Below are 14,683 nucleotides of genomic sequence, written 5' to 3'. Positions count from 1 at the left end.
GGACAAGGACACAGAGAAATCTGATGGGTCACTTGTCACTGGTGGGAATGTAAAAATGACAGTTTCTCTAGGAAACAGTTTGGTGGTGTCACATTAAACAGAAAACTCTCTAGGCAATCCAGCAACTGCATTCTGGTACACTGATTCCGGAGTCACTGAAATCCGTGTTCATGCTACAATTTGAAAATGAAAATTCATAGCAGCTGTGTTTCTTAATGTCCCCACATAGGAATAAGCCTGAATTTCTTTCAACTGGTGGATAAGATAGACAAATGGTGTCATATGTCTTACTATGGAAGATGTCTAAGCAATCAAAAAAACCAACCATCGTTCACAGTAAAAATTAGATAAATCTCTATGGATTATAGGAGGAGAGAAACGCCAAATCCCAAATTCATATTCCATCTCATTCCATTTATTATTTATTATATATTATTTACTATATATTAGGAAATCATGAAAAAGGAAACCAGATGAGTGGTTGCTGATGATCAAAATGGTAAGTGGGTGTGGTCACAAGAGCATATCTTGCAATAATAGAAATATGAAAACATTCTTCATATTGACTGTGATAGTGGAAGAATAATCTTCTTGAATATGAAAATGCACGCAACAAATAAACACACAAATACAGCTCTAATAAAGCAGATGAAATAAAGCTGATGAATGGAGTGTTACAGATCAATATACTAGTTGCGATACTCAGTTTCAGAAGATACTGGAATACATGATAAGTCCACATTGTTTTATACAATTACACACAGGTCTATAATTAACTCATAATATAAATAAACCAGATTGGGTTAGCAACACAAAACTCTTTTCCACTCATAGAAATATTTTAACAGCAATACGGGGAAATTAGGCGAGAGCAGTGCTAATGTTTTTTAACATTTTTAATGTTTGTCTGGTAAGATACTAGTTAGCTGACAACTGCTTCAACCACAAAGGTGAGAAAGCAAAGAAATAATTTAAAGCAGCATGTAGTTTCTCAGCACACTAAAGATGAAAATATCAGATCTTTCAGTCAATAACTCAGTGTTTGCCTTCTGTATATCTGTGTGGAATGTGCAAAGAAGTCAAGACACTGCTTCACTAGTAAGTATGCAGCCCTTGCTGACTGATGTTATACTGTATGTTCATTCAAATACTTCCTCTCAGTGCAGCGTGAGGCCTGCTCTTACTCATGTTATAAGTCTGTCAAGACACTATTTTCAACAAAGAATTATACATATGAGACATTAATTCTTTAAACGTAAAAACAATTTATTTCAGTACCTTTATGACAAAAATAGAAGATCCTAAAGCCTAAACATTTATGGTTTTTTTATATATTTATGATTTTTGACACAGGGTTTACTCCATAAAACATTTTTTAAAACAAATTATATGTAAATTGTGTCTACTACAGAAAGTTGGTATTCTGAATCAAAAAGTTTTCCTTTGTGGGTACTCTATGCAAATAGAAAATGAAAAATATAACTTAAGATGAACTAATGTCAAAAACTTAAAAATAGAAAATACTCAAAAATATTTACATTCCTTCAAATACGAAAAGAGGTAAGGATTTATTCCTGAATCTCTCTATATGTTCCTTAATTACCACAGGCCATCTAACAGGAGTTAATTGGAATACTGAGTGGAGAGGTTTTCACAGGTTTTCTTCATTTGCTTTGTATAACATAAGATGTAAACTGTGGGCAAGAGATGGTTCAGTTGATAAAGCACTAGCCATGAAGGCCCTGACCCTCAGCGACCCAGGTAAGAAGCCCCGGGCAGTGTTGACCACACACCATGGCAGTGCTGGGGATGTGGGAGAGGAAGCGTTTCTGTAACTTACTAGTTTTCCTTGCTAAATCAGTGAGCTCCAGGATCATTGAAAAACCCACTCTCAAAACCAGCCCTGAAATCCTATACATACAAATAGACTCAGTAAATTGTAGTGATAGATTTAATTGATATGTATGTATGTATAGGTCACAACAATTAAAGAAACAGAAGCCAAGAATTTGAGAGATAGCAAGGTAGGGTGAAAAAGAGAGGATAGAGGAGAAAAGAGAAGGAAGAAAGTGATGTAATTATATTTTACTAGCAAAATTTTCAATTTAAAAAAAATGTAAAATGATCACAATTTTTCTGTGCACACCCACTCCTACTGTAAAAAGATGGAGAAATCACAGAGGAAGAAATGTGATAACCACTTGCTCTGGCCTGCCTTCTCACACACACACACACACACACACACACACACATGTAGGCACACACACACACAAACACACATATACTGCACACACAACACAAGTGAACATAAAAATATCAAATATTTATTGCACTATAATGTAAAAATATTTTATAGTAATGCAAAAGAAGCTATGCAGTAAAAAACAAGCAAGTTTGAAAGAATTCTGTATAAACAAGAAGGTGATGGCTCAATATTTTAGACCTTTTATTACTGTTTATCTTATAAGAAATCCCAGAATATAAAGGGAAAATGATAAGTATTGGAAATGAAAGAACTTCAGAATGAATTCTTGTGATGCTATTAATGTGTTTACAGATAGCCCCTCTGGTTGTGTCTTTTCTAGAATAATATTCCATTTTAGTTCTCCAAGTGTTTTGATTTTGTGTTTTAGAATTCTGAAGTATACTTTCAAAACACTTTAGACAGTGCAGCTATGGATACAGGAAAACAAGCTGAGTTCTAAGTTTGATTTTCATCAGCTGAGAAAGGCTGAACACATTGGGTGAAATGCTTATAGGTATTAAAACCAAATTACAGACAAACATTTCCTCAGACTCATCAGTTAGTTACTGACCATAAGTCACAAGGAATGACAGATAGCCATCATAGGAGGTTCATCTACTCTTCATGCTATAGTCATGAAGACATTTGAAAATAATTTGGTACTCTAGAATAGAAATGTATATTAATCATTACTTTGGGAATGAGGAGACTTTGCTGATAAAATGAAAGGAATGACAATCTAAAATTTAGTTTTCTTTCTTACTGTCCTCAGCCTCTTAGATAGCTCATGTACCATTTGAGGCCAATGTTAGTTATGCACATGTTGAGTATTACTTCAAGTGAGGGCTTCGGCAGTAAAAACAAGAGTAATAGTACAAGACGACCTGCTATTTTGCAAAAAACATAAAGACAGAGATTACTCCCGGAATGTAGAGAATGCTACAGAAGAGACAGGAAAACATGTTTTTTTGTTGTTGTTGTTTTGTTTGTTTTTTGTTTTTTTGTTTTGTTTTGTTTTGTTTTGAGCAGCAGCCTTACCAGGTCCTAGCTATCAGCCAGCATCCCTGAAAGGGAACAATCCTTAGGAAGTATGAGTTCCTTATTTCTACAGCTTGCACTCACATGGGGTAGGCAATCATACTTTTGAATGGTGCCACCAACTATGCAGAGAGAACCAAACATGAAAATTAAATTCAGCTTGTCACCAGTGCTTGAATCTTTCAGCTGAAAACCTGCACAGAATCTGTCTGTTGTCACCCATCTTTTGTGTTCAAAGGTACTTGTATCTTTTCTCCCTGGCTGTCCTGCACTACACTAGTCTGACACAGTCTGTTCTGTTTGCTTCTGGCTGTTTCCCCAATTGATGGAGGTCACTTTGAATTCTGAAACTGTTCTCCAGGAATCTGTCTACCTTGTCTCTTCCTCTTTCCTGGAACTGACTTCTGATTTGTAAACTTCCCTTCTCCGCAGCTGTGAAATCGCTGAAGACGTCCAAGAAGTTCAGTGTTTACAGACCATCTGTCACTGTTTTTTAGCTGGAAAGTTAAGCTTACTGGTTAGTTAGTTTGAGGCACAAATGAATTTGTGGGGACTATAGATAGCTAACTATGCGGAAAAGTGTTTAAAGTGCAGGGAAACTTAATGCCGAGGTTGTAAATACTCTGTCCAAAGTGTGTAGAGCCCCCCAAAAGAAATAAAACTACCCTCCGCTGAATTAATGAAAACTCAGCTGAGATTGGTGCTGTCTATGACTCATGAAATCAAACTTGAATAGTCTTAAAGGAGTCATTCACTTTTATTTTATGGGTAAGAATGTTTGCGTGTAAATATGCATATCATTTTGCATACTTGGTTCCCACAGAAGACAGCAGATGGCCTATCAGACTCTCTGGATAGTTGGGAGTCACCATGTGGGTGCCACGAACCAAACACATCCTCTGAAGGATCAGAAAGAATCCTTAACCTCCTAGTCATCTCTCTCCTACCAATTTGAATTTTTAAAGGGTTCTCGTGGGTCAAATGCTGAAGGTAGTTTCTTCTTTGCTTCGAAGACAGCACTGGCTACATCTACTACTGAAATTGTTCAGGCAGAAATAAACAATTATAGAATTATTTGTAGTACTACAATGTTTCTCAAATGCTAATATCTGGTAGCAACAACAATGTCCCCAACCAACCATACCAAAATATCTGCCAGAATTCAAAGGGGGAAATAAAAGCTAAATTAGGCTAAAAATGAAGTAGCTATGTAAAAATGTCTACTTCCTAGTATGAATGGACTTGGAATGGTTATTACCTTTCATACCTATATAGTTGCTACAGAAGTGAGATTTAGATGTCTAGGAAAATTTGAAAAGGAATTAAGACTGAATTTCAACATATGCAGTTATTCAGAAATAGCCAATCCCTTAGCCTTTTATTTCTGATGCAAGAAAGATGCACATCAAATAGGATATTCATGTTTTCTATGTTGAACAACCCAGAGAAGCTGTCTTATGGGTTCTGAGACAATCAGGTCATAAAGCCTGGAAAAGACAGTCACTTTTTTTTTTTCCTTTATGAACACCTGAAGTCTAAGACTGATAACAAAGGCTTTTGAATGAATGAACCACAAACAGTAAAATAGCAAGCCTTATTGTTTCAACTAGGAGTTTCCCCATAGAACACACTCCCTCTTTCCTTCTGGCAAGAGAGTGTGTGCTCTGCTATCAGGACATCGGGGTGACAGTGCGACCTGGGTTAGTTCAGAGCAGTATGCTTTCAAACTGTGAAGCAGGAGACAGATCTCAGATGGCATGAAAGTCTGGATTACACTTGAATTTCTATTTTATCATTGGGAGAAATATTTCAAACAGCATTTCTTCTTGACAGCCAGCTAACAAAAGTATACTGATAAGCTCTAAAAATAACTTGATTGGTATGGTGTACTATGCCTCCCACTGCATTTTTAATGTGCTTGTATTTCTCATTGGAACACCAAATTTAGAAGGCTTTTAAAAATGTGATTTGAAGTCTTAATGATTCAAGAAAATAAGAGAATACAACCTTTCCTTAGAAATACATAACAATAAGCCTCACGTTCAATGTCTTATTATTTAAAGAGAAGATGATGGATATCTGTTTCTCCTAATCAGTTTTACCATGATAATTCTTTTCCTTAACCCATTCTGTTCTTTGTAATTCTATCCTGTTTGAACATGTAGTTTTTTGATTCAAGGTCACACAGACTCTGGTAGACTCACATGCAAATATTTAAAACAGTGGTTTTCAAGCATTTTTAGAATCCCCTTCAACAAAAAGGGTTTCAACAGAATTTTATTCTGATCCTTCAAGGGGTTCAATAATATTCTCTCATATATTTTTTAATATTATTTGATTATTTTATATTAAGCTGTGCAAAATAGGCTAGTAAAATGAAAGTAGGTATTCTTTTACAAAGAGCCTTTTAAAACCTCAGAGAAAAAATTCAAAAACACTATTTATCTTAAATATTTGGTTTTCTCCCCATTACATTTTCTTTATAACTAAGTAATAACTGTACCTTCACTTTCGCCTATGACAATGAGATCAATATTCATTTCAGTTTTGTAGGCTTACACTATGGACTAGATAATCTCATGTATTCAACATGAAGTCATTTATTAAGAAAACAACTAATGCAATCTCTCTGGCTCCCTTAAAATTATGTAAAATAACTCACAGCATAAGTTCCTATTTTAATGTTTCATTTCAAACAATGAATAAAGTTACAAAGTGTCAAAGAAGCAATATTTTGTTGAAAGTCAAGAGCTCATTTGTCATTTTTTTTCTTTAGTCATAAATTGAAGACCTGACACCTTGATTTATCACACTGTGCACTTTTAATAGCCAACAAGTTTGCTATTAAATTTTAATCAACCTGCCTATTAAATTTCATTCAAATGGTTTGGAGATATTTCAGCTTCTTTTAACAGCTAATTCATTCGCTGGGAATCTATTAAGATGGAATTCAATGACACATTTCCTCCAAAGTACAGAATGGCTTATTGTTAGTTCAATATAAAATGAAGGACACTGAATGCCGAGTTGCAGCCTCTTCTTTAGTATTGCAATTCATAGCTTCGGGTTGGAACCTGAGGAATTACCTGTCTCAGGCCTTTTACTTCCTCTTAATTGGTTCATGTCCAGAATGGTGAGGTTGTCTATAGCTGATATTTAAAAGTCAGGTTTTTGGGTCAATGTGTAATGTGCATTACTTCTACATTACAACGCATCTCTAGAAAGTTGTCTGGAGCGGTCTTATCAGCTCATGTCCCCTGGAGCAGCACCGGTTGTCAAATTCTTGCTGAGACCCAGGAGTGTAAGGCTTGTATGTTGCTACCTCCTGTCACCACTGTCCTCTGTCATTCACATCGTGAAATGATTCTGACGAGAGAGCCCGTTTTCCAAAATTCCTTTTTTTTTTTTTTTTTTTTTGCCTGTTTTGGTACTTTTGTTTTTGCTTCTGAATCACTGGGCTTTATTTAGTTTATGTGTGGATAATCCTTATATAATCTGAGCACTAACCTCTTTTATATATTATTTATATCTCTGTTTTTCATTGTCTCCCTTGCATATTTTGTTCTATTTTGGCTTTATTTCTAACCTATGTGTTCTAAAATTTAGGGTTTTGTTTGTTTGTTTGTTTTACTTTGCTATTTTCTCGATGGTATCAGATGCAACACAGTGAACCTGTTCTTGGAGAAGGAAATGATATGCTGTATATTTAGTGATGGCTTCAAAAATTAATTGGGAAAAATTGCTATACACAGTCTGGCAATTTAAGCAACAGTAGTGGGACTGGGACTCAGGATTCTCAATGAAACTTGCTCACAACAGATGAAGCAGCTGCTCCTAAGTGTGATGAACCTATGTTCCTTTCTTTTTATTTTCTTCCCTTTTTCTTTGTTTTAATTAAATTGTCACTGCTGAAATGATATGTCACTGCTTAGTTCAGACTGCCACTCCAAATTCTCTCTTCTTGGACACCTCATTGATAAGATAACAGGTGTTTTCGACCAATTCCCAGCTAGGTCCACTTCTAAACCTCATGTCTCATGGTCAAAACATGTATTCATGTGTTCTGTTTACCTACATACTAGGGCTGAGCACTTATGACATATCACACCGAGGCCAAAGATAACGGGCTTACTTTTCTTAACCACAGAAAACAGCATCAAGCCTGAATTCCTTCTTAATAAAAACAACTTAGTAAAAACATCTCTTTGAGTGCACAATTTATACATAACTCACTGATTCATTTCCTAATAACCAAAATCTTAATAATTTACCAATGGTATGATGTTAGTCTCAAAGATTAGATATCATAGGTTTAGTCAATTTTGCCAATAAAACTTCTGAGCCCTTGAGACTGTGGCTGCTTAGAAATATAATAGTTACCCAAGTCAAGAACACCAAGCTCTTAGTATAATTCACTGTCTACTTTTTGGTATTTACTTGTACTATGTAACTTATATAAAATTGCTTTCAAAAGGCCCACATATAAAACTGAAAGCAATACTTGAAACATATGTCTGAAAACAAATTAAATGTTCTTCCTCGTATGTGGATCCTGATTTTTAATGAAAGGCATGTAGATGTGCCACTGTGGGCATAGGCTATCCAACTGAAGGAGATACCATGAGGGAGGGAAGGAGGTGTTGAAGGTGAGCATCAAAGAGACATGTGGGACATGAACTAGGGATGGGTAGGGGGATGATACAAGGAAGGCACACGAAGTGGGGATGATGAGGGCTGAGGCAAACTAACAAACCAACTCTTTCTGAAAATGCTATAATGAAATATGAAATTGTGCATGATATTTTCAAAAGTATCCCTGAATTATGAATTGAAGAAAATATTCAAGAACAGGAAGAATTTGGACAATTCTTCTATTCAAGAGGTTATTTTACATATTACCATAACCCACTACCTTGTGTTTAGACTGAGGATCTTGCTAATAACACTGTTTCGACTTCTTTAAAGACTGACTTTCTTCCTTCAGTCCTCATATCCTTTCTATTATTTCCTGATCCACTAATGACCTCCCAGAGTTGTATATTCCCTTCTATCATACTAGGCAACTTGTGTAATAAAGTAGCCACATGATTTGATGATGAATGATGAAGAAAACATAATGAAAATCACCAGAGAATCTATCAAGCATACCCTCAGTATACTGAAAGTTAGACTGAGCTTATGAAGTGTAAGCCTTTGTTTACAATTTACCAAACACTATTTTAATTGGATATGTAGAATTATATGTATTACAATTTATACTTTTTCTAATAAGGATTTTGATAATCATGTCATCTTTCACATATTGATTTGTGATGTAATTGAACTAATTCCTGCTTGCTTCAAATTTATATCCAGTTGTCATATTAGGTAACTAAAGGCCACTTGAAAATTGATTCTCGAAAAAACATGTATTTATAGTGATGTTGGTAGGTGGAGGGTACTGGAAGGAAGTAGGTGACTGTGGTCAAGCTCTGGCCTGGCTTTTGCCTGTTTTGAATGGTTTCCCCTCTAATATCTCCTTCCTATCATGGGTTGAAAAATCAATGGAGTCAGTTCACTCTAGATGACAACCTCTGAAATAACGAACAATAAAAGTCTCCATTGTTCTTGGGCAGTCCACCACATAATGAGACGCTAACACAGAACCTCAATGATCAGATAGTTTCCTGTACAGAAGAAGAGTGTTACCACATCCCACGCTGCACACACACCCCCATCACTCTCAATCAGGCGATCCCTAAATAAAAAAATAAAATAAAATAAAAACCAAATTATACTTTCAGAACATGATATTAAATGTAAGAAACATTTCAAAGGGAAGTTAAAAAGGCTTCTGCAGCAATGAATTTAACAACCTGCAGAAGATTCTCTCACTGTTGCCTGGTTTTCATACAGGAAAGACAGAGACACAGCTACAGGTCGACTGAGAACACTCTTTGTAAGGGATCTATGAAAGCTTTAAGTAAGTATAACAATAATAACAAATATAAATGCTCACTACTGAATGACTCCCTATGAGATTAGGCTATATGACAGAACCATATCACAGGGCAGAGGCAGAGCAGAGACGAGGAGGAGAAGGAGGAGGAGGAGGAGGAGGAGGAGGAACTCTTCAGAAGTACTTTCTCATTCCCTTCTGCCAAGACATTAAAACAAATGGCTTTGCCCCTGACTGACTTAAACTGATCTGTAATGTATTTCCTTTTGCCCGTGGATGGAACACTCAGCATGAACACATTTGCCCTCCTTGATCTGTAACTCACATTAATACCATGACTCCTATAATTGAGTCAGTTTCTCACCTTTAAAATCATTACCTATGCTGCACTTGGTTATGAGATTCGATTTCTAAAAGAGGTTCCTTCATCTTATGATACCTCTTTAGGTTTAGTTTAAACTTTGAATTTTTACTGATGTCATATAGAAAGGAAGAAACTGATATAGAAAGTCCTCACCTCCGTAGGGGTAATGAAAACACCAGAATAAATACAATAGTGGAAAGGCTGAATTATGCCCCAGAATACTCATTTGTGCTTCATAATGCTTGCTCATAACAAAACGTCTGTTGAACATGCGGTTCTGATTTATGAAGCTATGCTACCACTATAAGCAGATTATTAAATCGTTTTGCAAACTTCAGAAGTAGATGTCAGATTATATTAGTAGCTGGTTAATATTTACAGTGAGTGGTTTTATAATCCTTCAGAACAGCGAGGCTTTGGGGCAACATCACTTATTTTATGCACATAAATCAAATCGTATTTACTGATATTAATAAAGTGCATTGAGTGAGTATGCTGTTTTACCCTAGTAACTTTAATTTATATAAGTCATTCATCACAGTCAAACGCCCCTTACATTTGTTCATTTGCATTCGCTTTAAAAGCATAAAAACAAAATATATTTGGAAGCCTGAATATTAATGAGGTAGCAGGTGATTTATTGTGAAGTTGCTTCTGCTTCAGTGACCAGCCTCCTGAGAAAGACAACAGGGGCTCTGAGAAGACATGCGTTAAAAACAGGTCTACTCACATCCCTGCTCCCTACACAATGGTTATTTAGGAAGGCTGTCTGAATCAAACTACTGTTCCCTAAGCTTCTGGAGGGTAGGATGGGGTTTGGAAGTAAACAGGAGACAGTGTTTGCTTATACCACAATATAAATACACAAGACAAATACATTATCTTTATTTGGTTGCTACTAGAATATAGATTCGAATCAAACTGGAAAATAAATATAGATAGATATAATTTATATTTCTTTCTAATTTAGAAGGGACAAATCAGCTTTTCTAAATGTTTTCTTTTTCTCCATTTTTGGGCTCTCCTCGAGCCAGCATCATCCTAGGTAAATTATCACTACTTGTTTGACTTGCATCTAGGGAACCAATTCATTCATCCCACCATTTTCTGGATAGTAAAAGGGAAGGGAAATGTGGAGCAGTGAAAGGTGAAATTTAGTGCTACGTCTCTTGAGACACTGGCAAGCCTCAGTTTTCATTCCACGTAGATCGTAATTCCAAGGACTCCAAGAGGTTTAGGCCTTTGCCAGGAGTCACTGAATTAGACTGTGTAATTCTGAGAACTACAGTGTGAGGCTACAGAATCAAGTCAGAATTCGTAGAGGTCTTCTGGTGGCAGTCTTTCCCCAGTTCTCCAGACATGCTGCTAGCAGATCAGGCCAGGCTTTTAAAGGTAGGTAGCTGTGTCCTTACAAATCTATGATAATAAATAGCCACAGGCCATCACAATTTTACTGATTACATTCCTGGATGAAGAATGTTTATGCAGACCGATGTAACTCATAAACCATGGAATGAGACTCTACCGGCATGAATAGATAAGTGCTACACGTGTAAAAGTCATTCTTTCAACATGAAAAGAACTCAGTCTGGCTTAAATACCTAGAGCATTTCTTGTCAGAATGTATTAATATTTAGATGATATTAACTTGTGTGACAAAGCAGAGGTAGGGAAGTGACAGAGAAAGGAAAGCCTGTGACACTAGCGAGGGCATCTCGCGAGAAGGGGGAAATACTTTTGTTCTAATTCAGAAGAAGCATAGCTTTGAAATCACCGCAGCCTAGAACTAAGGTTGCGGCATCCCAGCACATTGGAGGAGCTAGTTTGCAAACCTTGATTGTTAACAAAAAAATGTCTGAACTCAATTTAATTAATTAAATGAAAGGAAAATTAAATGTAACCATAATACTTGTGATAACAAAAACATAATAAAACCTTATTTCAAAATCATAATTTCCATTTAGATACAGAAGAAAAATGGATTAAACTCAATTTTCAGTTGGTGCTATTATCTTAAATTTGTATTTTATTACAGTTGTTGAAGATGAGGTCTTCTAAGCAGAAATGATGATCAGGAGTTAGGAGTGGAAAGGTGACTACATTTCCTTCCCTCTCTGCCAGCATACAGAAGTGAGGAGAAATTTTGATTTATTTGTATATAGTCTTGGGAGGAGCTGGGGTTGAGCACAGCTGCAGCCTTCCAAGAATGCAGTAAATATTTTTAAGTAAACCAGGAAATAAATCCTCTAGCTGACAATCAAGCTTGTGGAAATGTTGGCTTCTTTGGGAAGTCACACTCTGCTGAAATTCTACATTTACCATACAGCTGCTCTGAAGGTCCCTTTCCCAGTTTGTATTGTGCCATCAAAAATGTTGCTTTTGTTGGGGTTCTGGTTGCAAGAACTGAAGATTTGTCAAGATGTTCAATACTGTGCCAAGACTTTACACTGAAAAAAATCACCAATAACACCTCTGGAGTTTTACATAACACCGAGGAATAAAGTGCAGATAACAGTCAAGTTTGGTATACTGGAAAATTTAGAAAGATAATCTGATATAGTCAACATATATGATGCGACAAGTTGTTTAGCAAAAGAATATCTGAGATGGAAAAAGAAAGAAAGAGAGAGAGAGAGAGAGAGAGAGAGAGAGAGAGAGAGAGAGAAGAAAGAAAGAAAGAAAGAAAGAAAAGAAAGAAAAGAAAAGAAAGAAAGAAAGAAAGAAAGAAAGAAAGAAAGAAAGAAAGAAAGAAACCCAAACAATAACAAAAATTTACTTAAAGTCTCTCTGACCTACACGACAGTATCTTCATCTTCATCCTTAATAGGGCCTGAGATGGTGTGATTGAAAGAAACTAGGTTAAGACATACAAAATTTAAAACAATACTTTTCTGATACACTGAGCAGGAATATGAATTAGGAAGTAAATATAAATTAAAAGTTTCCAAAACCACATCTTGTAGTTTCCAAGGGTCAACACTCTTAAAGTCAAAAATGGAAGCGCATATCTAACTTAGATATGGAATTATTATTGATAAAATTTATAGCTGAACCTAAGAGTGAATGGAAGGTTAGAATATATGAAGATGCAAAGATGTTGTATCTAAAATGTTTATTTCAGTAGTATAGGATATAATCTTTTGAGTACACAGATATGATTGTTTATGTTTCTGAGGTGACTGATGTGTTTATCTAGAAATATGAATCTTGGACGTCACATACCTACATATGTTACACACGCCTGAATGCAGGGAAGATATGATCCTGGGGAATAAGACAAGATTAAAGAAGGAGGTTAAAGGCTAAGTTTAGAGATATAATATGAAGAAATAAAAATTCAAAGTGTTCTAATCATATGGGGATTTAAACAAACTATGAGATGAATTGGGGAGGCTTTTCTGGGGCTCAATTCCTAGCTTAGATTTTATTGGACAGTTGATGGCTTCAGAGCTGAGGAAGAGCCACTTTGTTTTGGGAGTGTGGCCACTTGAAGGCTGACCCTATACCCAGCATCACTGGATGCGGTAAGGCAAAAATAATAAAAATAGATAAACTAAAGACATGAACTTGAAGGACGTATGTGATAGCTGGTCCTACAGAAGGCAGGAGGGGGGTTATGAATATGATTGAGGTACATTGTCTACAGGCATGAAATTTTCAAAGAAAAATAAAGAAGTTTCTCAGTTGAGACATTTGGGGAAGGAGGGTGTGTCCCAGGGAAATTAACACAGGAAATGAAGAAGACCCTGAGATGAGCAGCACAGTGCTGAGTAAAAAGAACAGTCTATATCTCGAAAAAGTTTGCAGCCTGAGCACACTTCACATCAAACACTCATTCTCACCCTTTCCCCAGCTCTTGACTAAAATAACGTGACACATCGTAAGAATTTTAAGACCCTGCAATTAACAGCTTCATTAAATATCTTCAAAGGAGTAGAAATCGTGTAAAATCCGTCAATACAAGATTGGTTCGTTTCCTCTGAATTTATTTGAAACTGGCCCAGTCATTTTTGTATTGCTATATTCCAAATTGATGATTTTTGAGAGGATTAATGGGAAATAAATAAAAAGCCATGTTATGTAATGTTCTTTATGCTAATGTCAGAAAAAAAGCTCACGAAACCATGTATTACTAATCTTACATAGAATAGTGTTTTTACATTAAATCTGATCACACTATTAGAAAAAAAAAAATTAACCCAGTACATCCATCCTTACAATAGGCCTAGAGACTAGCATATCAGTCATATTGTCCCACCTTTTCTAAGCAACAACTCTGCTGTGGCTGCTGGGATCTCTGGAATCAAGATACTTTGGCAGGATCTCACTGAGAAGACTAGCTTCCTGTGTAGGGTCAAACTACAAAACCTCTCCAGATGGCATTATTTAACAGCAAAGAACATCAGTCACACAGGAAGCAAATCAATGTCAAGGCCTCTGAGGCAGGAGTGATCCTTTAGAGGGGAAAGTGCAAATATGCTTATGTCTCTTTAGATTCTCATGAAGAAAACATGGGCACTGTATTGAAAAGGAGAAGCCTCAAGAGGGACTTTCAAAGTGAGCATTGTCTAGGGAATAAAAACCTTAGGAATGAAAGAACTAAGAGTGGGCCTGTCTCATTCTTATGCATTTCTTGGTTTTGGATGAAGATCCCCATTCACTATTTTTACTTGTCACAAAGTGATACAGAGAAATTTAAACCGTCACTAATTATAGGTTCTATCTCAGTGACTCTCATGCAAACCAAACCTCAACAAGGTTAGAGTAAACCATGCATGTCTGCACCAATCACAGCTTGCATACTATTTGGCCCAGCAGTTTGCTACGTGCAGCTCTTTATTGTAAGGTTATGTGAAAGCTCAGATATAAGAGTTCTTAATCATAAAGCAGAAGAACCGAACAATCTCTTTCTAAGTAACAGCACAGAACACTCTTGGAAACAGGCCTAAAACAGTCTGATCAATCTGTTTGCCACTAAGACGAGCACAACTGTGTTAGTAACAAAAATAATTTAGTTGATAAAACGGACAGCTTCCTGGATAAAGCTATAATGTATGTGCTTTCCAGCACTCGCTTCAAACTGTATTCATTTATTCCT

The 14,683-nt window shown here is 36.1% G+C and overlaps 1 protein-coding gene across 22 annotated transcripts in view; it reads right to left on the bottom strand.

The window, feature by feature from the left end:
- The window catches only part of Adgrl3 (adhesion G protein-coupled receptor L3), a 777,100-nt gene that overhangs the window by 40,421 nt on the left and 721,996 nt on the right, over positions 1–14,683 (bottom strand). The gene's annotated exons all lie outside the window — the stretch shown is intronic.

The sequence above is a fragment of the Mus pahari genome, chromosome 13, assembly GCF_900095145.1.
Source record: "Mus pahari chromosome 13, PAHARI_EIJ_v1.1, whole genome shotgun sequence".
NCBI lineage: Eukaryota > Metazoa > Chordata > Mammalia > Rodentia > Muridae > Mus > Mus pahari.
This window is presented reverse-complemented; position numbering and strand designations above follow the sequence as displayed.